Source organism: Canis lupus, chromosome 1 (assembly GCF_048164855.1).
Source record: "Canis lupus baileyi chromosome 1, mCanLup2.hap1, whole genome shotgun sequence".
Classification (NCBI taxonomy): Eukaryota; Metazoa; Chordata; class Mammalia; order Carnivora; family Canidae; genus Canis; species Canis lupus.
The window spans coordinates 52,377,032-52,401,362 of NC_132838.1; the positions used below are offsets into that span (position 1 = coordinate 52,377,032).

Consider the following 24,331-nt stretch of genomic DNA (forward strand, 5'->3'; position numbering starts at 1 on the left):
GGGGAAACTCTAGAGTAATCCTGTCATTGACTTTATTTCTTTATGTATAGAATGAAATGCTTTCTTTCTCTGGCCAGATTTTTCAGGAAAGAATCTTTTTGGAGTAGTTTTCTGAAAGCAGCCCCCTTCTAAGCATTTCTGAGATTTTCATTCACCAATGAGATGGTCTATAATGGCTCCCAAATAAGCCCTGCATTGCTTTGGGTCCAGCCTCCTCATCTTGCTCCACAGCTGCTGCTGCCCCTCATAATAGAGCACTCATACTGGGACAAGCTCCAGGAGGGAATGGCCAGGCTTAGGCCCTCACCCCCCATCATCACGCCCTAGGCTCAGTGTGCACCCAAGTTGCCAATTACACTGCTGTTGGAAAGCAGAGGGGTGGTGCTGACCACCCCTTGGGCAGGAACATCCCACCCTTTCCCAGCCAGAACTGCTCTAGACATTTGGCCTGCTTCCCCCATCACAAGCTCTGCCTCATTTCTTTCTCCAGAATAAACTTCCTCCTGGGATGATTGACCTGATTCCTCCTTAGTCTCCTAGGATCTGGGGGGATCCCACTCTCACTGTCTCAAAGGTGCTCTTGCCATGGGCTTTGACCAAAACAAGAACTAAAGAGCTCAACATTGGGTCATTTCCCACAGCCTGGATTATTTCATCTTATCCATGGTGACTTCTTCTTTATTGATTTGAATTAAGTGTCATTAGAATTCTAGATTTTCAACAGTTCTGCTGTCACCATTTAAATGGAATCAACTCTGAAACTTACCCTCATGTTTTTGAGAGTTTTGTAAGAGATCTGTAACTGACCACTCCAGATTTCCACCAAGACATAAAAGTAAAACCAAGCAAAAGGACAGACTACCTGCTGTGAAAAGTAACATGGGAAGAGAAATGACACTTTAAAGCACTTTCCTCTCCGCTCATGCATCAGCTGAGTGAAGGGTGATCTTTGAAGTCCTTCAGGAAGGATATATAATACAGAGTTACAGTAAAATCTTTTCCAGATGTGATTTATTCCAACAGCTCACAATTTTTGAGTATGTTAAGTTCTAGTTGAAATGCTACATTTTCTAAAGAATGATGTACAAATTTTATGTACAAATAAAAAGGCCCAGAACATCCTCCCCAGGAACTATGTTTAGAATACATGATCCTTTGCCCCTTGAACCCAGCAGAAGAGCAACAACACCCAGAAGTCTGTTCTTTTCTTTAAAAGAATCCGCTTTTGTTAGGAACACTGTCTTCTCGGGACTTTTTCACTCCTATCTCCTTGAAAGCACTGAAGGGCAAAAAGAGAGTTTCTAAGTAATATTTTGATCATACTGTTTACAATTCAAACATACCAAAATAGAGCACTGCAGACCCAGGTGCATTGATCTTGCTTAATCTGTATTTTAAAGGGATTTAAATGAGTTAAGAAAAGTACTGTGTTCTAAGGACAAAATTCACAGTACACACATACTAGAGGTAATTTACTCACAAGTAAAAACTCACAAGTAAAAATACTAGAGGTAATTTACTCACAAGTAAAAACATTATTAACACAGTAAACATGTTTTGTCAGGTAAAATTAACTACATATGAATTTGATAATTCAAGGTTCCAAAGGCAATGAAAATGTATTTTGGTACATATCACTGTTCTCCTTCCTAGGCTTCTGCTGTTATATACTGATCCTGAGTCTAACTTGGCTTGCTTCTCAATCTACTTACATCACTAAAAGTCAAATTTTTCTCAGGAAGGAATACTGATTATAGAAGATAATGCACAGTTCCCACACAATGTGAAAAATATTTTGTGCATAAACTCTAGATTGAAGCTAATTGATCTGGAAGCAGGCTGATGCATGTAACTGATAGAACCCATACGTAGCAGGCCTGTGTACCTGATATCAAGCTGTACTATTATTATAATTTTGACTCTCTCCAAGGGCAAAACTTAACCTTACCATCACCAGCTAGCAGGTTTTGAATAGTTTTTCTCGAATTCTAACTGATACCTAGACCAGCAAAGCAAAATACGTAAACTCCCTGCAAGGATAAGAACTGGAATGAGCTGCCTATCTACTCCTAGAATCTGAGGTTGACTTCAGCTAATTACAAGGCTAATAACAATCATATGAAAAATTGATACATTCAGTGTCTCTAGGCTTCCTAATATGAAAACAGATAAGAGGATATTTTTTCTTTCTCCTCCTCTCTTTGGTTCATGACCCCAAGTGAGGTTATCTAGTAATAACCAGAAGAGTGTCCATCTCATACCTCATTCCTTTAATGTTACTTTATGACACAATTACAGTTGCCCTGCTTTTCCTCCCACTTTTTGATTTCTACCTTCTTGGGTTATTCTGGGTCAGAAACTTTGAAAAAGACCAGTATAAAATAGTCATGGTTGACAATGGAGCCCTGATTGCTAAGAGCAGCAGCAAAACTTGTAGGCAAGGATGAGATAAGCCCTCCTAGCAATCTGAGCTATGGGATGTAGATTTCCATTTACTGCAACCAGTTAGGAAAACATAAATCCATCAGAATCCAGCAGAGCAATATCAGGAAGGAGCCTCTAGAAACTCTGCATATTAAACTCAGAAGGGGATTCCAGTAATGGCCAGGAGGACAAAGAGACGCCAAGAGCAACCACAAGCTCTGGGTATGGGAATCTCTGTCTTCGGTAGCAGCAAGAGCAATCACAATAACACCACTGCATGGGGCCATTCATAAAAAGCAGCTACACACAAGGAAGGAAATATCTTGAACAATAAGAGGAAAAGAATACCTTAACAACATTTAATGCAGGAGCCAGAAGAAACTCATAGAAACTGGTTTGACATCTTCAGGACATAGGAAGATACGGCATCTAGGACACAGAGGCAGAAACCTACAAGAGGAGAGGAGCATGAAATGAAAACAAGCCAATGCTGAGTGAGAGAGAGGGGAACCTAAGGATGCCACAGCAGAGCTCACATCTCCATGGAGGCATCAGGAATAATCAGTGGCACAGCACAGAATTGTAAATGGAGACCACCACCATAGGAACCTTTCTTAGAAAAGACAACTCTATAAAAATAAGGTGAGAGAGAATATCACACAGAGCAGACAGGATGTAAACAGGAGCTAGCAGTTATTGAAACAAAACGGAATAAAAACGATAATGACAGAGATGATTGAAAGACATTTTTTTCTGAGATAGAAAATATCCCTTATTTTGCAGGTAGAAAAGGCTCATTGTAGTCTAAAGAAAATGGATAAAGTGAGACTTATACCTAGGCACATTTTATCAGAAAATTTAGGTTAAAAGTTAAAAGTCCTTCAAACATTTGGATGGGAGGTGGGGAAGATACACACAAAGAAATAAAAGTAACTCAGGTTAAGAATTTTACCAACAGTAAATTACAGATAACAATGACCATTGGAAGAGAACCACTTTGGATACGTTTCATCCCATTCATATGAGTAAAAGGCATGGTGTACATAACAAACTGTATGAACATTTGTTTAAAAAAAGATTCATAAGCAAAATGCCCACCTGTCTCTCATACAAGAAGTTACTGAGAACATGCTCCAACTATCAGTAGATAAAGGACCCGAAGTAAGGATGTCATAGTGTGAAAAGCAGTTGGCATGAAGAGCCACTAATTCTAGAGTTAAGTTTAAATAGTTGATGGAAAAGAGTTTCAAAACTGCATGAAATCTCAAGTAATTATTTGGAGTAATGTGTCTAAAAATTCAAGGAAATTGGGTATAAGCCTTCAAAATCATGGAAAAGATCACAGTAGTTAAAATAGAGCCTATATATTAAAATGACAAAAACTGAGGAGACAGCAAGGAGGTGCTAAGTGTCAAAAGCATAAAATAAGGTGAAAAACATGAAATCAAATATATCAGCTATAAAATTTAACTTTCAAATTGGTTTATGGAAAAAAACTGAATATAAATTCTCTGTATATAAAACTAATACTTGAATAGTTTAAAAATAAAAGATATATTGGGACAAATGAGAAAAAAGAAGAAAGGAATGGTTATTTTAATTGTAGGAAAGTAGAATTTAATGTAAAAAAAAGTTTCACAAGTATAAAGAGGATCAATTCATATCAATAAAAATATTCTAGGTAAAGATGTAATCGATATGAGCCTTGGTTCTCAGAAAACCACAGCATCATGTTTAAAAACAGCAAACAGCTACTTAAGGTAGTGTTTTTTTGTTGTTGGTTTTGTTTTTTTGTTTTTTTGTTTTTTTGCCTCTGGAAGAAGAGTAAACCTCTTGACCCTGAGACAATATAATGCTGGTCCTTCCTCCACTTCCTGACCTTCAGCTCCAAGATCTACAACCTTTATCAATCCAAGTGGACAGCCTGCCTCTAGAGCACCATGTCCCACACTTCAGCGTGCATATGAATCACTTGCAAGTGCATATGAATCACTCAGTGAAATGCAGGTCCCACACAGCATCTGTGAGATGAGTCTGAGAACTGGATTTCTAACAAGCCTCCAGTTGCTGCTGCTGCTGCTGCTGCTGCTGCTGCTGCTGCTGCTGCAAGTTCAAGGCAAAGCTGACCAGGGGCATGATGACACTTGACATCCCAGATCCTCCCGCAAGATTCTGGGAATCAGAACAAGATAAGGAATGAGCTGGTAGAAACAGGTGAATGATGATCCTCCATCTTATATTTAGGCGTATCAAGAGATGTTGCTTCATTCATGCTGTGAATAATTAGAAAAATGTACATTAAGCTTTTAGGCCTTAAAAGTAACCACAAGTGAGTTAAAATGCATGTTTATTATAGGAAGTACTGGGGAAAGAAAAATTAAAAATTAAGGCAATAACTTAAAATTTTAAAAAGCCAAAGTAGAATTCAAAGGGGAAAAAAACAATAAGATGACAAAAAGAAACCCAAATAATTTGTTATGATTACCGATAAATGGGAGAAATGATCACTAATAACAAGATAAAAGTCTTGGTTTGGGAACTTCTTTGAAAGATTGTTCCCACTGTCTGATTGTCCCCAACCATATGGTTTTGGTGGAGACTGCCAGTTACCAAGTAACGATCAGAATTTAGCTCTCACGACAAAAGCAAAAATAAACAAGTGGGACCACATCAAACTAAAAAGCTGCTTGGGATGCCTGAGTGGCTCAGCGGTTGAGCATCTACCTTTGGCTCAGGGTGTGATCCCATGGTCCCAGGATCGAGTCCCACATCGGGCTCCCTGCATGGAGCCTGCTTCTCCCTCTGCCTATGTCTCTGTTCTCTTTCTCTCTCTCTCTCTGTCTCTCTGTCTCTGTCTCTGTCTCTCTCTGCATCTCTCATGAATAAATACATTTTTTAAAAATCTTAAAAGAAAAAAAATAAAATAAAAATAAAAAGCTTCTGCTCAGCACAGGAAACCATTAACAAAATGAAAAAGCACCCTACTGAAGGGAGAAAATATTTGCAAGTCATGTATCTGATAAGAGGTTAATACCCAAAATATAAAAGAACCCTACAACTCAATGAAAAAGATCCAATTTAAAAACTGAGCCGAGGATTTGAATAGACATTTTTCCAAAGAAGATATACAGATGGCCAACAGGCACATGAAAACATGCTTGACATCACTGTCAGGAAAATGCAAATCAAAACCACAATGAGATATCACCTCACACATGTTAGAATGGTTGTTATCAAAAAGACAAGAAATAACTTGTTGGCAAAGATGTGGAGAGAAAGGAGCCCTCATGCAGTGTTAGAGGGAATGTAAATTGGTGCAGCCACTATGGAAAACAGTATGGAATTTCCTCAAATATAAAAGAGAACTAACATAGGATCTAGCAATTCCACTTCTGTAAATTTATCTGAAGAAAACAAAAACACTAATGATCTGTGTGCCCTCAAGTTTACTGCAACATTATTTATGATGAGCAGATATGGAAATAACCTAAGTGTCCATTGATGAATGAATGGACAAAGAAACTGTGGTTTATATATGATGGAATATTAGCCATAAAAATGTGGGAATCTTATCATTTTTGACAACATGGATGGACCTCAAGGGCATTATGCTAAGTGAAATAAGTCAGGAAAATACAAATACTATATGATCTCATATGTGGAATTTCAAGAAACTAAAAACAAAACAAAACAAAAAACATGTTCATAGATACAGAGAACAGATTGGTGGTTGCCAGAGGTCAGGTGTTGGGAGTGGGAAATGGGTTATGGTGGTCAAAAGGTACACACTTCTGGTTATAAAATAAATATATAAAATAAATAAATATAAATATATAAAATAAGTCACAGGAGTGTAGTGTGTATCATGTTTATTATAGTTAATAATACCGTGTTGATATTTAAAACTAGCTAAGACAGTAGATATTTAAAGCACTCATCTCAAGAAAAAACTTTTTGTAACTATATGTGGTAACAGATGTTAACTAGGCTTATTGTGGTTATCATTTTGCAATTTATACAAACACCAAATCATTACATTGCACACTTGAAGCTAATATGATGTTATATGTCACTTACATCTCAATTTTTAAAAACTTAACTTTTTCACACACTTATCTTCCCCCCCCCTCCATCCCTACAATATCAGCATATCATAATTTTGGTCAGGTTGATAATCAGTTGTTACATGAATGTGATCACATCAGTCCTATTCATTGCAAATCCCCCATCTACTATGATCACATTTCTTTCCTTGAACAACTTGTCTTGCTCAACATTAATAATTGTTTCTCATTTAGTTTGCTTGACTTATATATACTTACTCTCTGTGTTGAAATATTCCAAGATCTAGCAAATGAATGTTACTTTCCAAATGCTCAGAATATCAGGTGACCCATCAATTTTCTATCTTTTTCTTGGGAATTGGGTTCTTCTACTCTCCATCTTTGTGTTCTAATCTGGTCCTGGTGACACAACACTGTTGTTATCCTCTCTCTCAGGGTTACTGTCAGTCTTTTTCCTGAGCTGTGTGTCTTGTTTTCCTCATCATTTTTATAGTCCATGTTTCCCAGCAGTTTCCTGTAAGTACATGAGAGGTCTAGTTTTAGTCCTGGCTTGTCTGGAAACACTTCCTTTACACTTGATTATTATTGTGGCTGTGTTGAAAATAAGGTTCATTTTGAATTTTGAGGCCTTGTCTCTATTGTCTCCCAGTAGGACACAAGGCCTTCTAACCTTCCTTTGAACACCTTGACACCACTGGAGTTTTCGGCCATTTGTCTTTGGCCTGTTTCTCCCAACCTCAGAAATCTTTCTGGATATTCTCTTTATTTCTGATGATGTGAAATTTCATATCAATATACTTTGATGGGGCTATTATCCTGAGAAGTTTCCACTTAAAGACATAGGACTTCAACACTAGAAACCATTTGTTAATTATCCTGGAATACTGTTCTCCCTCTATTTTACTTCACTGTCTATAATTCTTGCATCTATATATAAAAATAATATATATAAGATTATTATATATAATATTTATCATATATAAAGTATATATATATAAAAGTACTCTGTGGGTTGAGTCTCTGTATCTCTGTCTATAATTCCTGCATACATATAAATAAATAAATATCATAAAATTAGTATATATGAATATTAAATTATAAATTATTTGTATAAAACTATATATATATATATATATATATATATATAATTATCTTGTGGATTGATTCTCTAATTTCTTTACATTTTTGCTCAGATCTCCTGATTCTGCTTAGTTCTACTCCCTGGGAAATTTCCTTAACATCATCTTCGCAAATTTTCATTGATTATTTTGTTAATTACAAATTAATTAATTGGGACGCCTGAGTGGCATTTAGTTATCAAATGGTAGAGTCAGAATTTGAACCACATCTGAGCTTCTTCTAATCTTTACCAAAATTCAGTGCTGCATCTACTGCTGCAAATGACTTTTTTTAAAAGCATACATAGAATATTTATAAAAAGTAGCCACATCCTAGGCCATCAAATAAGCCTCAAAAAATATCAGAGGATATAAAAAATATCAAAGGATGAAAATCATAAAATGTATAATGAAATCAATATATGTTTTATACTAGAAATCAATTCTTGAAACAATAATTAAAACATTCCCATATGTTTTGAAATTAAGAATATACTTCTAAATATTTTGTGGATCAAATGAGAAATTATAATGAAACTATGAAGTATTTAGTTTCACAAAAATGAAAATATTACATAAAAATAACATGAAAATATTACATAAAAATAACATATTAAAATATATAAGAATATTGCATAGAATACATATTAATATATGCATATTAATAATATTGCATATTATTACATATTATGCATATTATAAGAATATTGCATAGAATATTACAAACATCACTGAAAATATTCACCACGTTTGACATGGTTCAACAGTATTATAAAGAAATATCGAGCCTAAAACATAGTTTCAGAAAAGGAAAAAGAGGAATAATAACAGGTACCTATCTCAGTAAGTTACAGGGAAAAAAAGCAAAGGAAAGTTAAAAGAAGAATAAATTATTGCAATATCATAATAAAATTAAGATAGAAAATAATCATGCAACTGAGGGAATAAAAAAGCAAACATTGATTTCTTAAAATAATAATTATAAGTACTTTGCAAAGCTTATATAAAAAATGAGAAAAGGAAGAAATTACCAATTTCATAAATGAAAAAGGAAATGTCATACAGACCCTATAAACCCTGAAGATATCTTGATAAGATATTATGAACAGCTGTATCTCTAAAACTTTGAAATTTCAAGGAAATGGTGAAATTTTTATAAAGTATTAATTATCAAAACTGACACCAGAAAAAAAGTTAAGATACAGATAATAATATAACAAATGAGTAAATTAAATCCATAATTAAAAATCCTCCATACAAAGAACACAAGGTTCACATAGCCTTACTGGTTAGTTATGCCAAACACTTAAAGAAAAAAATAATGCAAATATTGTACACATATTCTCAGATCATAAAAACAGAATATACATGCCAACTCATTTTATGAAGCTAGCATAGCCTAGATAGCAACAAGTTCAGTATGAGACATTACAAGAAGAAATTTTCTAGGATGATCTCATTCATGAACATCAATGAAAAAATTTCTAAACAAAATTATTAGAGAACTGAATCCATCAATATATAAAAATTATAGTATCTCATGACAAAGTTGGTTTTATTACAGGAACATAAAGTGGCTAAACATTAGAAAAATATATTAATGCAAGTTATGTTAGTGTATTAAAGGGTAAAAATCACATGATCATTTCAAATGATGGCAAATGCCGTAGATAAAAACCAACACCTATTTGTGTTTTTAAATGGAGAATATAAAAAAAATGAAAGGGATTGTAGGGGAAAGGAGAGAAAATGAGTGGGAATAATTAGAGAGGGTGACAAAACAAGAGACTCCTAACTCTGGGAAACAAACAAGGGGTAGTGGAAGGGGAGGTGGGCAGGAGTATGGGGTGACTCGGTGACAGGCACCGAGAGGGGCACTTGACGGGATGAGCACTGGGTGTTCTACTATATGTTGGCAAATTGAACTCCAATTAAAAAATATTAAAAAATAAAAAATAAAAATAAATAAAACAGACTAAGAAGAGAAGAAAATTTTCCTTAATATGATAAAAGGAATTTTATCAATCAGAATAGGCTAGGTTGTGCTGAAATAACAACCAATCTCCAAAATCAAAAGCTTATAACAGTAAGTAAGTGACTTAGAATGAAGATCTGTTTCTCACATGTGCTAAGTGCCTGTTGCAGGTTGGCAGGGGGATTGTTCACAGCAGTTGCTTAGGGGCCAGCCTGATAGATGTCACTGCTGACAGCACCAGAGAAAACAAGAGCCCAAAAGATGTCTTTCTGGTGATGAAGTGCTCCATCCTGGAAGTAATATATTTTATTACTATACATTGGCCAGATCTAGTCCAGGACCCACCCAAACTCAGCAGGGCCAGAAAGTATAGTCATATCATGGACATTATGAATAAGACATTTTAAAGTCTCTGGGTCCTGTTATATTCTTTTGAGGAATAATTCTGACAGTTAACCTGTTAAACATGAACTTCAAACTTTGTCTCCCTGTGGTGGTTAGAAACCAAAGTTCTTCCATCTCCCAGCTTTGGCTTATCTTCTGGGCATGCTGGGGTCTCTCCCATGTGTATAATCCTTAGAGGTTACCTAAAGCTAGGTTTTCATGGATGTTTTTAGTTTACCTGCTCTGTGGGTCTGTTTCTTCCAGGATCCTCACCTCCCCTGCTAATTTTCTACCAGACCAAAATAGACTGGACTTTGTGCCAGGCCAAAGTCCCACCTTTTACATGTCAAGCCAGTATTCCTGCTACTATCTTGTGCCCAAGGCCACACACATTAGCCTAAGAGTACATTTGTACTCTTAGAGGTACAAATCATTCAACTCACAAATCTTACCTGGTACACTTCCATCTTTCAAGGACAGACTTCCTTCTACTTTCAGCTTACTTTTAATTCTTTGGCATGACCTTCAAGGATCCCCTTTAAATATCTGGTGGCAAATTGTTTTTGACCTTATTTCTATTACAGTTGACTCTTGAACAATGCAGAATTTAGAGGCACTAACCCCCTTCACAGTTGAAAATCATGTATAACTTTTGACTCCTTCAAACCTTAATTATTAGCAGTCTATTGTTGATTGGAAGACTTACTAATAGCATAAATATTTGATTAACACATATTTTGTATGCTATATGGATTATATACTGTATCTTTATAATAAATTAAGCTAGGGAAAATGTTATTAATAAAATAACAAAGAAGAGAAAATATTTTTATAGTACTATATTTATTGAAAAAAATCTGCCCTTGCAGTTTGTATTGTTTAAAGATCAACTGCGGCTGGAGGAGGGACAAGGGCTGGAGGAGGGGCAAGATGGTGGAAGAGTAGGGTCCCCAAATCACCTGTCCCCACCAAATTACCTAGATAACCTTCAAATCATCCTGAAAATCTACGAATTCGGCCTGAGATTTAAAGAGAGAACAGCTGGAATGCTACAGTGAGAAGAGTTCGCGCTTCTATCAAGGTAGGAAGACGGGAAAAAAGAAATAAAGAAACAAAGGCCTCCAAGGGGGAGGGGCCCCGCGAGGAGCCGGGCTGAGGCCGGGGCGAGTGTCCCCAGGACAGGAGAGCCCCGTCCCGGAGGAGCAGGAGCTGCACCGACCTTCCCGGGCGGAAAGGGGCTCGCAGGGAGGTGGAGCAGGACCCAGGAGGGCGGGGATGCCCTCGGGCTCCCGGGGACACTAACAGACACCTGCGCCCCGGGAGAGTGCGCCGAGCTCCCTAAGGGCTGCAGCGCGCACGGCGGGACCCGGAGCAGCTCTGGGGGGGCTCGGGGGCGGCTCCGCGGAGGGGGCTGCGGGGCGGGAGCGCGAATCCACCAGCGCAGGCCCCGGAGCACAGGGCGCCGGGACACAGCCCAGGATCCGGCCTCCCCCCGGGACAGGCAGAGGCCGGGAGGGCCCAGGACAGCAAGGACGCTCCTGCCCCAGCTGAGCAGATCAGCGGCCCCGCCCGGAGCCTCCAGGCCCTGCAGACGGAGAGCTCCGGAGTTACTGTGGGGGCTGAATCCAGGGCTCCAGAGCTGGCCCCGCCACTGCGGTTGTACCTCCTGGGGCATCACGGGGTGAACAACCCCCACTGAGCCCTGCACCAGGCAGGGGGCTGAGTAGCTCCCCCAAGTGCTAACACCTGAAAATCAGCACAACAGGCCCCTCCCCCAGAAGACCAGCTAGAAGGACAAGTTCCAGGGGAAGTCAAGGGACTTTAAGTATACAGAAACAGAAGATACTCCCCCGTGTTTTTTTTTTTTTTTTTTTTTTGATTTCTGATTGCTTCCTCCACCTTTTTTTTTCTTTCTTTCTTTTTCTTTCTCTTTTTCTTCTTTTTTTTTCTTCCTTTTTTCTTTTTTTCTTTTCTTCTTTCTCTCCTCTTTCTCCTTTTCCCAATACAACTTGTTTTTGGCCACTCTGCACTGAGCAAAATGACTAGAAGGAAAACCTTACCTCAAAAGAAAGAATCAGAAACAGTCCTCTCTCCCACAGAGTTGCAAAATCTGGATTACAATTCAATGTCAGAAAGCCAATTCAGAAGCACTATTATACAGCTACTGGTGGCTCTAGAAAAAAAGCATAAAGAACTCAAGAGACTTCATGACTGCAGAATTTAGATCTAATCAGGCAGAAATTAAAAATCAATTGAATGAGATGCAATCCAAACTAGAAGTCCTAAAGACGAGGGTTAACGAGGTGGAAGGAGTGAGTGACACAGAAGACAAGTTCATGGCAAAGAGGGAAACTGAGGAAAAAACAGACAAACAATTAAAAGACCATGAAGATAGATTAAGGGAAATAAACGACAGCCTGAGGAAGAAAAACCTATGTTTAATTGGGGTTCCCGAGGGTGCCGAAAAGGGCCAGAGGGCCAGAATATGTATTAGAACAAATCCTAGCTGAAAACTTTCCTAATCTGGGAAGGGAAACAGGCATTCAGATCCAGGAAATAGAGAAATACCCCCCTAAAATAAAAAACCATACAACACCTCGACATTTAATGGTTAAGCTTGCAAATTCCAAAGATAAAGAGAAGATCCTTAAAGCAGCAAGAGACAAGAAATCCCTGACTTTTATGGGGAGGAGTATTAGGGTAACAGCAGACCTCTCCACAGAGACCTGGCAGGCCAGAAAGGGCTGGCAGGATATATTCAGGGTCCTAAACGAGAAGAACATGCAACCAAGAATACTTTATCCAGCAAGGCTCTCATTCAAAATGGAAGGAGAGATAAAGAGCTTCCAAGACAGGCAGGAACTGAAAGAATATGTGACCTCCAAACCAGCTCTGCAAGAAATTTTAAGGGAGACTCTTAAAATTCCCCTTTAAGAAGAAGTTCAGTGGAACAATCCACAAAAACAAGGACTGAATAGTTATCATGATGACACTAAACTCATATCTTTCAATAGTAACTCTGAATGTGAACGGGCTTAATGACCCCATCAAAAGGCGCAGGGTTTCAGACTGGGTAAAAAAGCAGGACCCATCTATTGGCTGTCTACAAGAGACTCATTTTAGACAGAAGGACACCTACAGCCTGAAAATAAAAAGTTGGAAAACCATTTACCATTCAAATGGTCCTCAAAAGAAAGCAGGGGTAGCCATCCTTATATCAGATAAACTAAAATTTACCCCGAAGACTGTAGTGAGAGATGAAGAGGGACACTATATCATACTTAAAGGATCTATCCAACAAGAGGACTTAACAATCCTCAATATATATGCCTCGAATATGGGAGCTGCCAAATATTTAAATCAATTAATAACCAAAGTGAAGAAATACTTAGATAATAATACACTTATACTTGGTGACTTCAATCTAGCTCTTTCTACCCTCGATAGGTCTTCTAAGCACAACATCTCCAAAGAAACGAGAGCTTTAAATGATACACTGGACCAGATGGATTTCACAGATACCTACAGAACTTTACATCCAAACTCAACTGGATACACATTCTTCTCAAGTGCACATGGAACTTTCTCCAGAATAGACCACATACTGGGTCACAAATCGGGTCTGAACCGATACCAAAAGATTGGGATCGTCCCCTGCATATTCTCAGACCATAATGCCTTGAAATTAGAACTAAATCACAACAAGAAGTTTAAAGGACCTCAAACACATGGAGGTTAAGGACCATCCTGCTAAAAGATGAAAGGGTCAACCAGGAAATTAAAAAGGATTAAAAAGATTCATGGAAACTAATGAGAATGAAGATACAACCATTCAAAATCTTTGGGATGCAGCAAAAGCAGTCCGAAGGGGGAAATACATCGCAATACAAGCATCCATTCAAAAACTGGAAAGAACTCAAATACAAAAGCTAACCTTACACATAAAGGAGCTAGAGCAAAAACAACAAATAGATTCTACACCCAGCAGAAGAAGAGAGTTAATTAAGATTCAAGCAGAACTCAATGAAATTGAGACCAGAAGAACTGTGGAACAGATCAACAGAACCAGGAGTTGGTTCTTTGAAAGAATTAATAAAATAGATAAACCATTAGTCAGCCTTATTAAAAAGAAGAAAGAGAAGACTCAAATTAATAAAATCATGAATGAGAAAGGAGAGATCACTACCAACACCAAGGAAATACCAACGATATTAAAAACATATTATGAACAGCTATACGCCTATAAATTAGGCAATCTAGAAGAAATGGACGTATTTCTGGAAAACCACAAATTACCAAAACTGGAACAGGAAGAAATAGAAAACCTGAACAGGCCAATAACCAGGGAGGAAATTGAAACAGTCATCAAAAACTTCCCAAGACACAAAAGTCCAGGGCCAGATGGCTTCCCAGGAGAATTCTATCAAACATTTAAAGAAGAAAACATACCTATTCTACTAAAGCTGTTTGGAAAGATAGAAAGAGATGGAGTACTTCCAAATTCGTTCTATGAGGCCAGCATCACCTTAATTCCAAAACCAAAGACCCCACCCAAAAGGAGAATTACGGACCAATATCCCTGATGAACATGGATGCAAAAATTCTCAACAAGATACTAGCCAATAGGATCCAACAATACATTAAGAAAATTATTCACCATGACCAAGTAGGATTTATCCCCGGGACACAAGGCTGGTTCAACACTTGTAAAACAATCAATGTGATTCATCATATCAGCAAGAAAAAAACCAAGAACCATATGATCCTCTCAATAGATGCAGAGAAAGCATTTGACAAAATACAGCATCCATTCCTGATCAAAACCCTTCAGAGTGTACGGATAGAGGGAGCATTCCTTAACATCTTAAAAGCCATCTACGAAAAGCCCACAGCCATATAATTCTCAATGGGGAAGCACTGGGAGCCTTTCCCCTAAGATCAGGAACAAGACAGGGATGTCCACTCTCACCACTGCTATTCAACATAGTACTGGAAGTTCTAGCCTCAGCAATCAGACAACAAAAAGACATTAAAGGCATTCGAATTGGCAAAGAAGAAGTCAAACTCTCCCTCTTCGCCGATGACATGATACTCTACATAGAAAACCCAAAAGCCTCCACCCCAAGATTGCTAGAACTCATACAGCAATTTGGCAGTGTGGCAGGATACAAAATCAATGCCCAGAAATCAATGGCATTTCTATACACTAACAATGAGACTGAAGAAAGAGAAATTAAGGAGTCAATCCCATTTACAATTGCACCCAAAAGCATAAGATACCTAGGAATCAACCTAACCAAAGAGGTGAAGGATCCCTGAAAACTATAGAACACTTCTGAAAGAAATTGAGGAAGACACAAAGAAATGGAAAAATATTCCATGCTCATGGATTGGCAGAATTAATATTGTGAAAATGTCAATGTTACCCAGGGCAATTTACACGTTTAATGCAATCCCTATCAAAATACCATGGACTTTCTTCAGAGAGTTAGAACAAATTATTTTAAGATTTGTGTGGAATCAGAAGAGACCCCGAATAGCCAGGGGAATTTTAAAAAAGAAAACCATATCTGGGGGCATCACAATGCCAGATTTCAGGTTGTACTACAAAGCTGTGGTCATCAAGACAGTGTGGTACTGGCACAAAAACAGACACATAGATCAATGAAACATAATAGAGAACCCAGAAGTGGACCCTGAACTTCATGGTCAACTAATATTCGATAAAGGAGGAAAGACTATCTACTGGAAGTAAGACAGTCTCTTCAATAGATGGTGCTAGGAAAATTGGACATCAGAAGAATGAAACTAGACCATTCTCTTTCACCATACACAAAGATAAACTCAAAATGGATGAAAGATCTAAATGTGAGACAAGATTCCATCAAAATCTTAGAGGAGAACACAGGCAACACCCTTTTTGAACTCGGCCACAGTAACTTCTTGCAAGATACATCCACGAAGGCAAAAGAAACAAAAGCAAAAATGAACTATTGGGACTTCATCAAGATAAGAAGCTTTTGCACAGCAAAGGATACAGTCAACAAAACTAAAAGACAACCTACAGAATGGGAGAAGATATTTGCAAATGACATATCAGATAAAGGGCTAGTTTCCAAGATCTACAAAGAACTTCTTAAACTCAACACCAAAGAAACAAACAATCCAATCATGAAATGGGCAAAAGACATGAAGAGAAATCTCACAGAGGAAGACATAGACATGGCCAACACGCACATGAGAAAATGCTCCGCATCACTTGCCATCCGGAAAATACAAATCAAAACCACAATGAGATATCACCTCACACCAGTGAGAATGGGGAAAATTAACAAGGCAGGAAACCACAAATGTTGGAGGGGATGCGGAGAAAAGGGAACCCTCTTACACTGTTGGTGGGAATGTGAACTGGTGCAGCCACTCTGGAAAACTGTGTGGAGGTTCCTCAAACAGTTAAAAATAGACCTGCCCTACGACCCAGCAATTGCACTGTTGGGGATTTACCCCAAAGATTCAGATGCAATGAAACGCCAGGAAACCTGCACCCCGATGTTTATAGCAGCAATGTCCACAATAACCAAACTGTGGAAGGCACGTCGGTGTGCATCGAAAGATGAATGGATAAAGAAGATGTGGTTTATGTATACAATGGAATATTCCTCAGCCATTAGAAATGACAAATACCCACCATTTGCTTCAACGTGGATGGAACTGGAGGGTATTATGCTGAGTGAAGTAAGTCAATCAGAGAAGGACAAACATAGTATGTTCTCATTCATTTGGGGAATATAAATAATAGTGAAAGGGAATAGAAGGGAAGGGAGAAGAAATGTGTGGGAAGTATCATAAAGGGAGACAGAACATGAGAGACTCCTAACTCTGGGAAACGAACTAGGGGTGGTGGAAGGGGAGGAGGGCAGGGGGTGGTGGTGAATGGGTGACGGGCACTGAGGGGGGCACTTGACGGGATGAGCACTGGGTGTTATTCTGTATGTTGGTAAATTGAACACCAATAAAAAATAAATTTATTATAAAAAAAAGATCAACTGCATTCCCTTTGTGTGCCTGTTATCTATAGCCAAACTAAATGTGCTTCTATTATAGATAGAATACAAACCTCTAAGGTATTCTATACCTTTGCTTTCTTTTAAGAATGCCCACTCTCACATCTTCCAGTGCCTTAATGGTAAGGGACCTTCATAGCCCAACTCAGTAATTATTCTGTGGAGCCTCTTCTGTTTCTTCTCTCTTCTTACTCTAAACTTCAGCCCTCTCCCTACCCTAACTTCCCTTCCCTACAAAATTTTATATCTTCCTTTCTTGTGTCATTTAAAACATAATGTTAGAAAGTAATATATTCCCAACAACATCTAATGTGCTTGCTAATGCATCGTCAATGCATCAAAATGGCTTGCAAAATTAATTTGATCAGGTGCATAACTGCCATCCATACTAAAATTTGTATAGGTGTCATAATCAAAAGTGTGAAGTGGCCATTTGGGCTTGCCACTATAATATATATTATACGAAAACTATTTTTGTAAGAATCCCTAATATGAAATAGCAAATAAAGAGTATAATGACATATATTTTTCTCTACTAGAGAAATTATCAAAGTGGTGAGAGTAATTTTTTGTTTATTCACCATACATTCTCTCATGTGATTCTTTCTGTTTATAACCAGTAACATACATTTGTGAGATGGTCTACTAGGAGGCAAGTTGACTCCAGCTGCTAAAGAATTACAAAAATATCACTGATCTACAAATATACAGCACATAAGACAGTGGCCTCATTAGGAGAGCTCTAATGAGTTGAGGTCACCCAGCTATAAAGGATAAACATGCACAGACACAGCTAAAGCAACTTAACATTTAAGCAGCAATAACATTTTAAAAAGCAAAATAGTCTTGTTAAAGAATACTCAATGGAAAAAAATATACCAAGTAAGGGTAAAGCATGAGAATCCATATCACAATACAAAAAAATGGTTTGAGAATTCTATTTAATTAGAAAGGAGCAAGTGCAACTGAAATGCATTACTCTTTATAATCTAATAATTTTACTTATATACCTTAAAATTTTCCAGGTAAATTATTTTTAAAGCTATAAAACTATTTAAAAGTACTTATGTTAAGAACAAAATGTCTAATATCTTCTGAAAATACAGAAATGAGGTGTATTAGGATTATTTTGGTTATAAAATGCAAAAAAAAAAAAGGATTCAAACTGTCAGTCAGGTTTGCTTGATAACTCACATAACTGAACAATCCAGAGATGGGTCTCATTTCAATCATGGTTTAATATGGTGGCTCACTATTTTTACTCTCTGATTTGTTTTATGCAAGATCATCTTAAAGCTCGCTCTTTTCTTGGCCTTTGGATGTTCCAAGTAGATCCAGGGACTACATATACCTACAAGAAAGAGAAAGTGTCATTGTCCCTGAATTTCCAGAAAAATTCAAAGTCAAAAGTTTGCTGTGATTATATCATCTATATAGACATGCCCAGTCTTGAACACACTGACCAGATTAACCTAGGCCATGCAACCTGCCCATAGTACAGGTTAGGGGAAAAAAGAATTAGTTTCCCCCAAATGACATGAATTCTGTGTCAGAGACATTTACTAAGCACCAGATATCTAACAGCCCCCCAGCATTTCTGTTATGCAGTTATTTGAAACTATGGAACTAACTCTGTCAATGGGCTGTGAATGGAAGAGGTGCGTGTTTCCTTCAAACTAAGCTTTTCAGAGCCACTGCACTTCTCCTTGCCCTGCATTAACCTGAATTGAACATCTTCCATGAGTGTAAAACGGTCCTTTTCTGTGTGAAGCCAAAGAGATTTTAGGGCTAATCTATTGCTGCAGCAAACCTACCCTATGCTGAGCAATTCGGATTCCAAAATGAGAATCCATAGCTATTTAGGGAAACAGAATCTGGTTTCATAACTTAAAACATCCACATTATGAGGAAGTCATGTCCACTATGAACTTTCAGTAGCTGATGCTAAAGACCACGTCTCTCTGTCCTTTTTGAGAATTAGTATGACCACTGGAAAGGCCATGGGCCTGACCCTTATTTCTATTGCTGGCTCTACCATGTTGTGCAAATTAGTCCAACTCTTTGAGCTCAGGAGATGAGTCTGCATCTCCAAAATAAGGAAGTTGATACATCTCTTAGAGAGTTGTGATCATTGTTATGTGATCACATGTGTGGAAATGCCCAGGCCAGGTAAGAAGCAGGCTCTTAACAAATGGTAGGTGTTGTATTGAATATGAGTAATCATAGTCACGTGGGATTATAAAATCCAACTATTTGATGATTGCTGTTCTTCCTTCCTTCCTTCCTTCCTTCCTTCCTTCCTTCCTTCCTTCCTTCCTTCCTTCCTTCCTCTCTATCCATTTCTTTCACACTTTATCTATCAGTTACCTCACCACCCTTAATTCCCCATTTAAAAAGACATAATATAAAACTAGTGTCACTCTAGAAGTTATTTCCTGTACAGAAGTAATGTGTTAATAGATGTGGGATGATAGTAATCTCTGGCAGGTGTTAGCCAACCCCAGAAATATTTGAATAGTTAGCTGGTTGGTCACTTACCAGAGGAAAGGCTCCTTCTGGACCTGTGATGAGGAGTTGAAATCAGGCCCAACTCTGTCTGAATAGAGAAAATGAGTCAGAGAGATGCAAAACAAAAATGGGAGGTACCAGAGCTGATGGGAATGGAGCATACAGCTGTCCATGTCAAAACAGCACAGTTGAATCAAAGGGATAAAGAGCTAAAAATAATAATATTACATTTTCAAACTGAATTTAACAGGTATTAGGTGTCCTTTTCCCATTATCAAATAAACAAAGTTCATCAATTTTCCTAAGTCTACCACTTACCAGTTCTCAGACAAGTTAACCACTTTGAGACTCAGTTTATAATATTGGCAGAAGAATGGCACTCAATTTATGGGTTATTTCAGTGCTTAAATGAGCTAAATACGTTTCAAGCCCTCAGCAGGGCACACAGTCTAAGTGTAATAAATGTTACCATCATCATCATCATTATTCCAGGTCTTGATTAGGGCAACAGTTTTTAGTTGCCAAGACTAGAACTTTATCTGGCAATCTTAATCCTTCTGCATGAGGGGGTTGAGTTCTAGTCAGGGAAATTATCATTTTTACCTTCTTGCTGTTCCTTCATGGTCAATATCTGCAGACTTCCTAACTTTGGGTCATTGAATAATTAGTAGATTTGGATTCTGTAACTCTCATCAAAGTTACAGTAAAAAAGTTAGATGGAAAATGGATTAGGTCAAGTATAGACCTTGGTGATATTGCAGTAGGACCAAATCATCAGGACATATCACTTGGATTCAATTGTTCACACAGAAAAGAAAAAAGAAGGGAAAAAAAGCCTGACTCTTCAACCATTTCCATACCTTGACTACAAGGGAGGTCTTGCCAGATGCCTCGCTGATGTGGTCTGTTTATGATCTCCTTTATGAGTAGACTTATCAGAATACATGAAGTAAGCTTGGCCTGACATTTCAGAGAACTCACCCTGGCTGATAGTGATCACTGCTATTTTCTTGGGAGTTCTCCAATAACCTGGTTAAATAATAAATTCCAGAATTATACCAAATATTAATGCCAAACTTAGCAGCGTGTAGTTCTTCAAGCTCCTGCTTTGAGCTGGAAAGGGGAGCTTCTTCTTGAAAATGGGTATGTTTATCCACCTGCTGTTTAGCACTGCAGCTCTCACCCTCCTAGTGTGTGAAAAGCCTATGTATGTGATAGCCTTCTTCGTAGTCTACTACTTCCACTATCTTAAAGCTGCAGGAAAATTAGAGACCTTTCCTCCACCAGAAGAAAAGTTAACAGTGATTCTTAGAAGAATCAAGAATCCTGCTTGTCACAGCACATTGATTTGGATCCCATTCAACAATGGTGTCAGGGCTGGCCAGCTGCAGATCATCTGTGGCCCACTCCTGTGTGCAGAACTCAGACAAAGGGCAGTCTAGGGACAGGGGAGCAAGGGGAAAAGAGACAAACCCGGCATTGCTTTCTGACAAAGGTACTGTTAGAGCTATTCAGGTTGTGTGGAAGCTAGCGCAGGCCCAAACTTGGCTGCAGCAAGAGTGAGGAGCATGTGGAATTGCATCATTATTCAGGTTCCTCTATAGCTACAAAGTTGTGAATATCACATAGAGCACGCTCAGGACTCTATGGTTGAGACCATTTTGATGATGAATGCTTTCATTTCTTTAAAAAATTAGTTTTTTAAGATTTTTATTTATTTATTTGAAAGAGAAAAAAAAAACACAAGCAGGAGCAGAGGGGCAGAGAGAGGAGAAGCAGACTCCCTGCTGAACAGGGAGCCCAATGCAGGGCTCGATCCCAGGACCGCAGGATCAGGACCTGAGCCAAATGCAGACAGTTAATCGACTGAGCCACCCAGGCATCCCTTAAAAAAATTATTAATTATGTATCTGTCTTTAAAAATAAGTATTTAAGGGAAAGAAAAGCCAAACACTCTCACCAAAAACTGAACTGTGTTCTATGGTCCTAAAGTCAAAATATGTTCTTGTCAGTTGAAGAAGTGAAAAAATTAACTACTTTTAATGACAAAGCTTTAATAGAATATCTGAATTTTGTATCAAGATGGTTTCTTTATGGGATGAGAGAAAAATTAATATTTTTTAACACAACACTTACTGGAAAACAATGAATTAAAGACAAAATTGTAGCCTTTATTATTGGTTTCCTAGATGCCCATAATAGCTGAGTTGAGTCTCTAATGCTCTAATTGCCCAAGAATATGAGAACTCAGCCATATCACATTTATTTAGTAATTGAATTCTGTTTGGGAAAAGAAAAATTTCTACAATTTTGAACCTGTATTTAGTTTGAAAACATTGTAAATTCATTATACTCTGTAAATTAATGGATTACATGATTAGCACCCCTCGACCAGCAAAATTTATGTTCATTTCAATCAAATTCAACTAACATGTGAGGCCAAACAATATTAAATATTCTAAAATATTTTAATTAAAAAAAATACTTATGATACATTAAGACAGCTATAATAGGCAAATTCCTAGAGATAGCAAGTAGATGAGAGGTTACCAGGGATGGGGAGTTTCTGCAGAATAGTTGTAGAGTTTCTGTTTTGGGTCATGGAAAAGTTTTGGAAATAGAGAGGGGGGATGGTTACACAACATTGTGAATGTAATTCAGCCATGCCAGACTTGCAAATGATCAAATGACATTTTATAGTATTTATATATTTTATACAATAAAATAAAAATAATCATTTAAGGTATAAAAATAAATGAGAAGAATTCAAAGACTAAAATGTCTACTCTCAGCATTATAATACTGTATTTTCTATTAGAAATTCTGGCCTCTGTCATGTGACCAAAAATAAATACTAGAAAGCTAAGATCAATTGTCAGTGTTTGTGGTAATATAATTACCTATAGAACCCAAATGAATTCACTGTAAAACAATAGAATCAGTAAGAGAAATAAGCAAGTTAACCAGTAAATAAATATATAAAAATGATATGTTTTTGTGTATGTGTTATCAAGAATTTTTAGAATGCATGTTGGGATAAAATAGTCTTAGACAAACAGTGACAAAGTATAAAATTCCTTTTAAGTGAACCTAACAAATTATGCCGAATCTGAATGAAGAATACTGTAAAGCTTTCCTGAGGAGCTTAAAGATGACAAGGAAAATTGAAGAGATATAAGTTTCTAATGGAAAGATTCAATAGTAAAGATGTAAATTTTCCCCCAAAATATTCTCTAAATTTATTGAAATTTTTGTTGGTCTCCAGCATATTTTTTAACCTCACCAAATTATTTTAAAGTTTGTCTCAAGATATAAATGGTTAGGAATAACCAAGAAAATACTGAGAATGAATGAGAGAGCTCTACATTCCACTAAATTAAAATATACAAAATCATGATCATGATGGATAATATTTTTAGGTAAATATGCAAAGTATGCTGAAAAATTTTTAAGCAGTATATAAAAAATTATTTTTTAATGGAATAAAATCCTTAGTTTACAAATGCCTATGGAAAACATAGTCTAATGATAGTGGCTGAGTATATAGATTTCTCTGTTTACGTTCTATTCTACAAAGTGTGATCATAGCTTTTATAACCTACTTTTTTTCTCATTTGTGTCTTGTCAACATTTTCCTATTAAAAAAAAATATTTTTCTATTAGATAACTTTGGTAACTTTGTGATTTTCCATTATATAGGTATACCTGATTTTACTTTTGTTTTTGGAGCATTTAGATTGTTTCTAATTATAAATATTAACTATCACATCCTTCCCTATGACTTTTTCTGCATAGGTGTGTACCTCCTTAGACTAAATGCCCAGAAGTGGAATTGCTGGGTCAAATACTATAAACACACACCCTTTTATCCATGGTTTTGCTTTCCATGGTCTCAGTTTCCAGTAGTAAACTGCAATCCAGAAGCAGATGATCCTCCTTCTCACATATGTCAGAAGGTCAATAGTAGCCTAACGCTGTAGTGTTTCACAATTCCTACATCATTCCTCTCACTTTATTTCATCACATAGGCATTTTGTTATCTCACATCACTACAAGAAGAAGGGTGAATATAGTACAATAAGATATTTAGAGAAGGAGAGAGACCATATCCACATAGCTTTTATTATAGCATATTGCTATAATTGTTCTATTAGTTATAATTAGTAATCTCTTATTATACCTAACTTATAAATTAAACCTTATGATAAAAAGGTATGTATAGAAAAAAACATGACATATGTGAGCTTTGATACTATCTGCTATTACAAGCATTTACCTGGGGTCTTGGAACATATCCCGGGGGTCTTAGAACATATCCCCATGGATAAGGAGAGGACTACTATATTGCTGTAAAAGGTGGTGAGGGTTTATAATATAGTATCTATGAGAGTGCCTCTTTTCCCAAACCTGTGTCCACACTGAATATTACATTTCAAAAAACTTTTTGTTAAATGATATTCAAAATTATAGTGTTTATTTTTATTACTAATGAAGCTGAACGTACTGGAATATTAATTATTTATTTGTTTTATTAATTTGTATATTATCAGTATTCTGTGCCCACTTTTTTCGTTAGAAAAATTCAATCTTATTGGTTTGTGATAGCTATTTGTATATCAAGGATATTAATATAGCTTATGTCAAAAATATTTTTTAGACCTTATTGTTTGCTTCTGCATTTTGTTTGGTGTTTCCAGTTTTAAAAGGAGTAGAAATATTTCAATTTTTCCTGATTCTCCAGGTGTGAATCATATCTGATAGTAGAAAATGTTCACACTTTGCAAAAATTTAGCA

General features: G+C 37.1%; 1 protein-coding gene and 1 long non-coding RNA gene across 6 annotated transcripts in view; one reads left to right on the forward strand and one right to left on the reverse strand.

The window, feature by feature from the left end:
* The window catches only part of PACRG (parkin coregulated), a 517,537-nt gene that overhangs the window by 287,185 nt on the left and 206,021 nt on the right, over positions 1 to 24,331 (forward strand). The window lies entirely within an intron of this gene.
* On the reverse strand, positions 6,834 to 23,486 carry LOC140635471 (uncharacterized). 2 transcript variants are annotated; one of them, XR_012032794.1, is made up of 4 exons: positions 23,399 to 23,486; positions 19,568 to 19,625; positions 18,224 to 18,380; positions 6,834 to 7,002 (listed from the first exon to the last, which is right to left on the reverse strand). It is a non-coding gene; the product is annotated as an uncharacterized lncRNA (long non-coding RNA). The 2 variants fall into 2 exon arrangements; XR_012032795.1 differs by lacking the exon at positions 6,834 to 7,002 and having other exon boundaries at positions 17,555 to 18,380.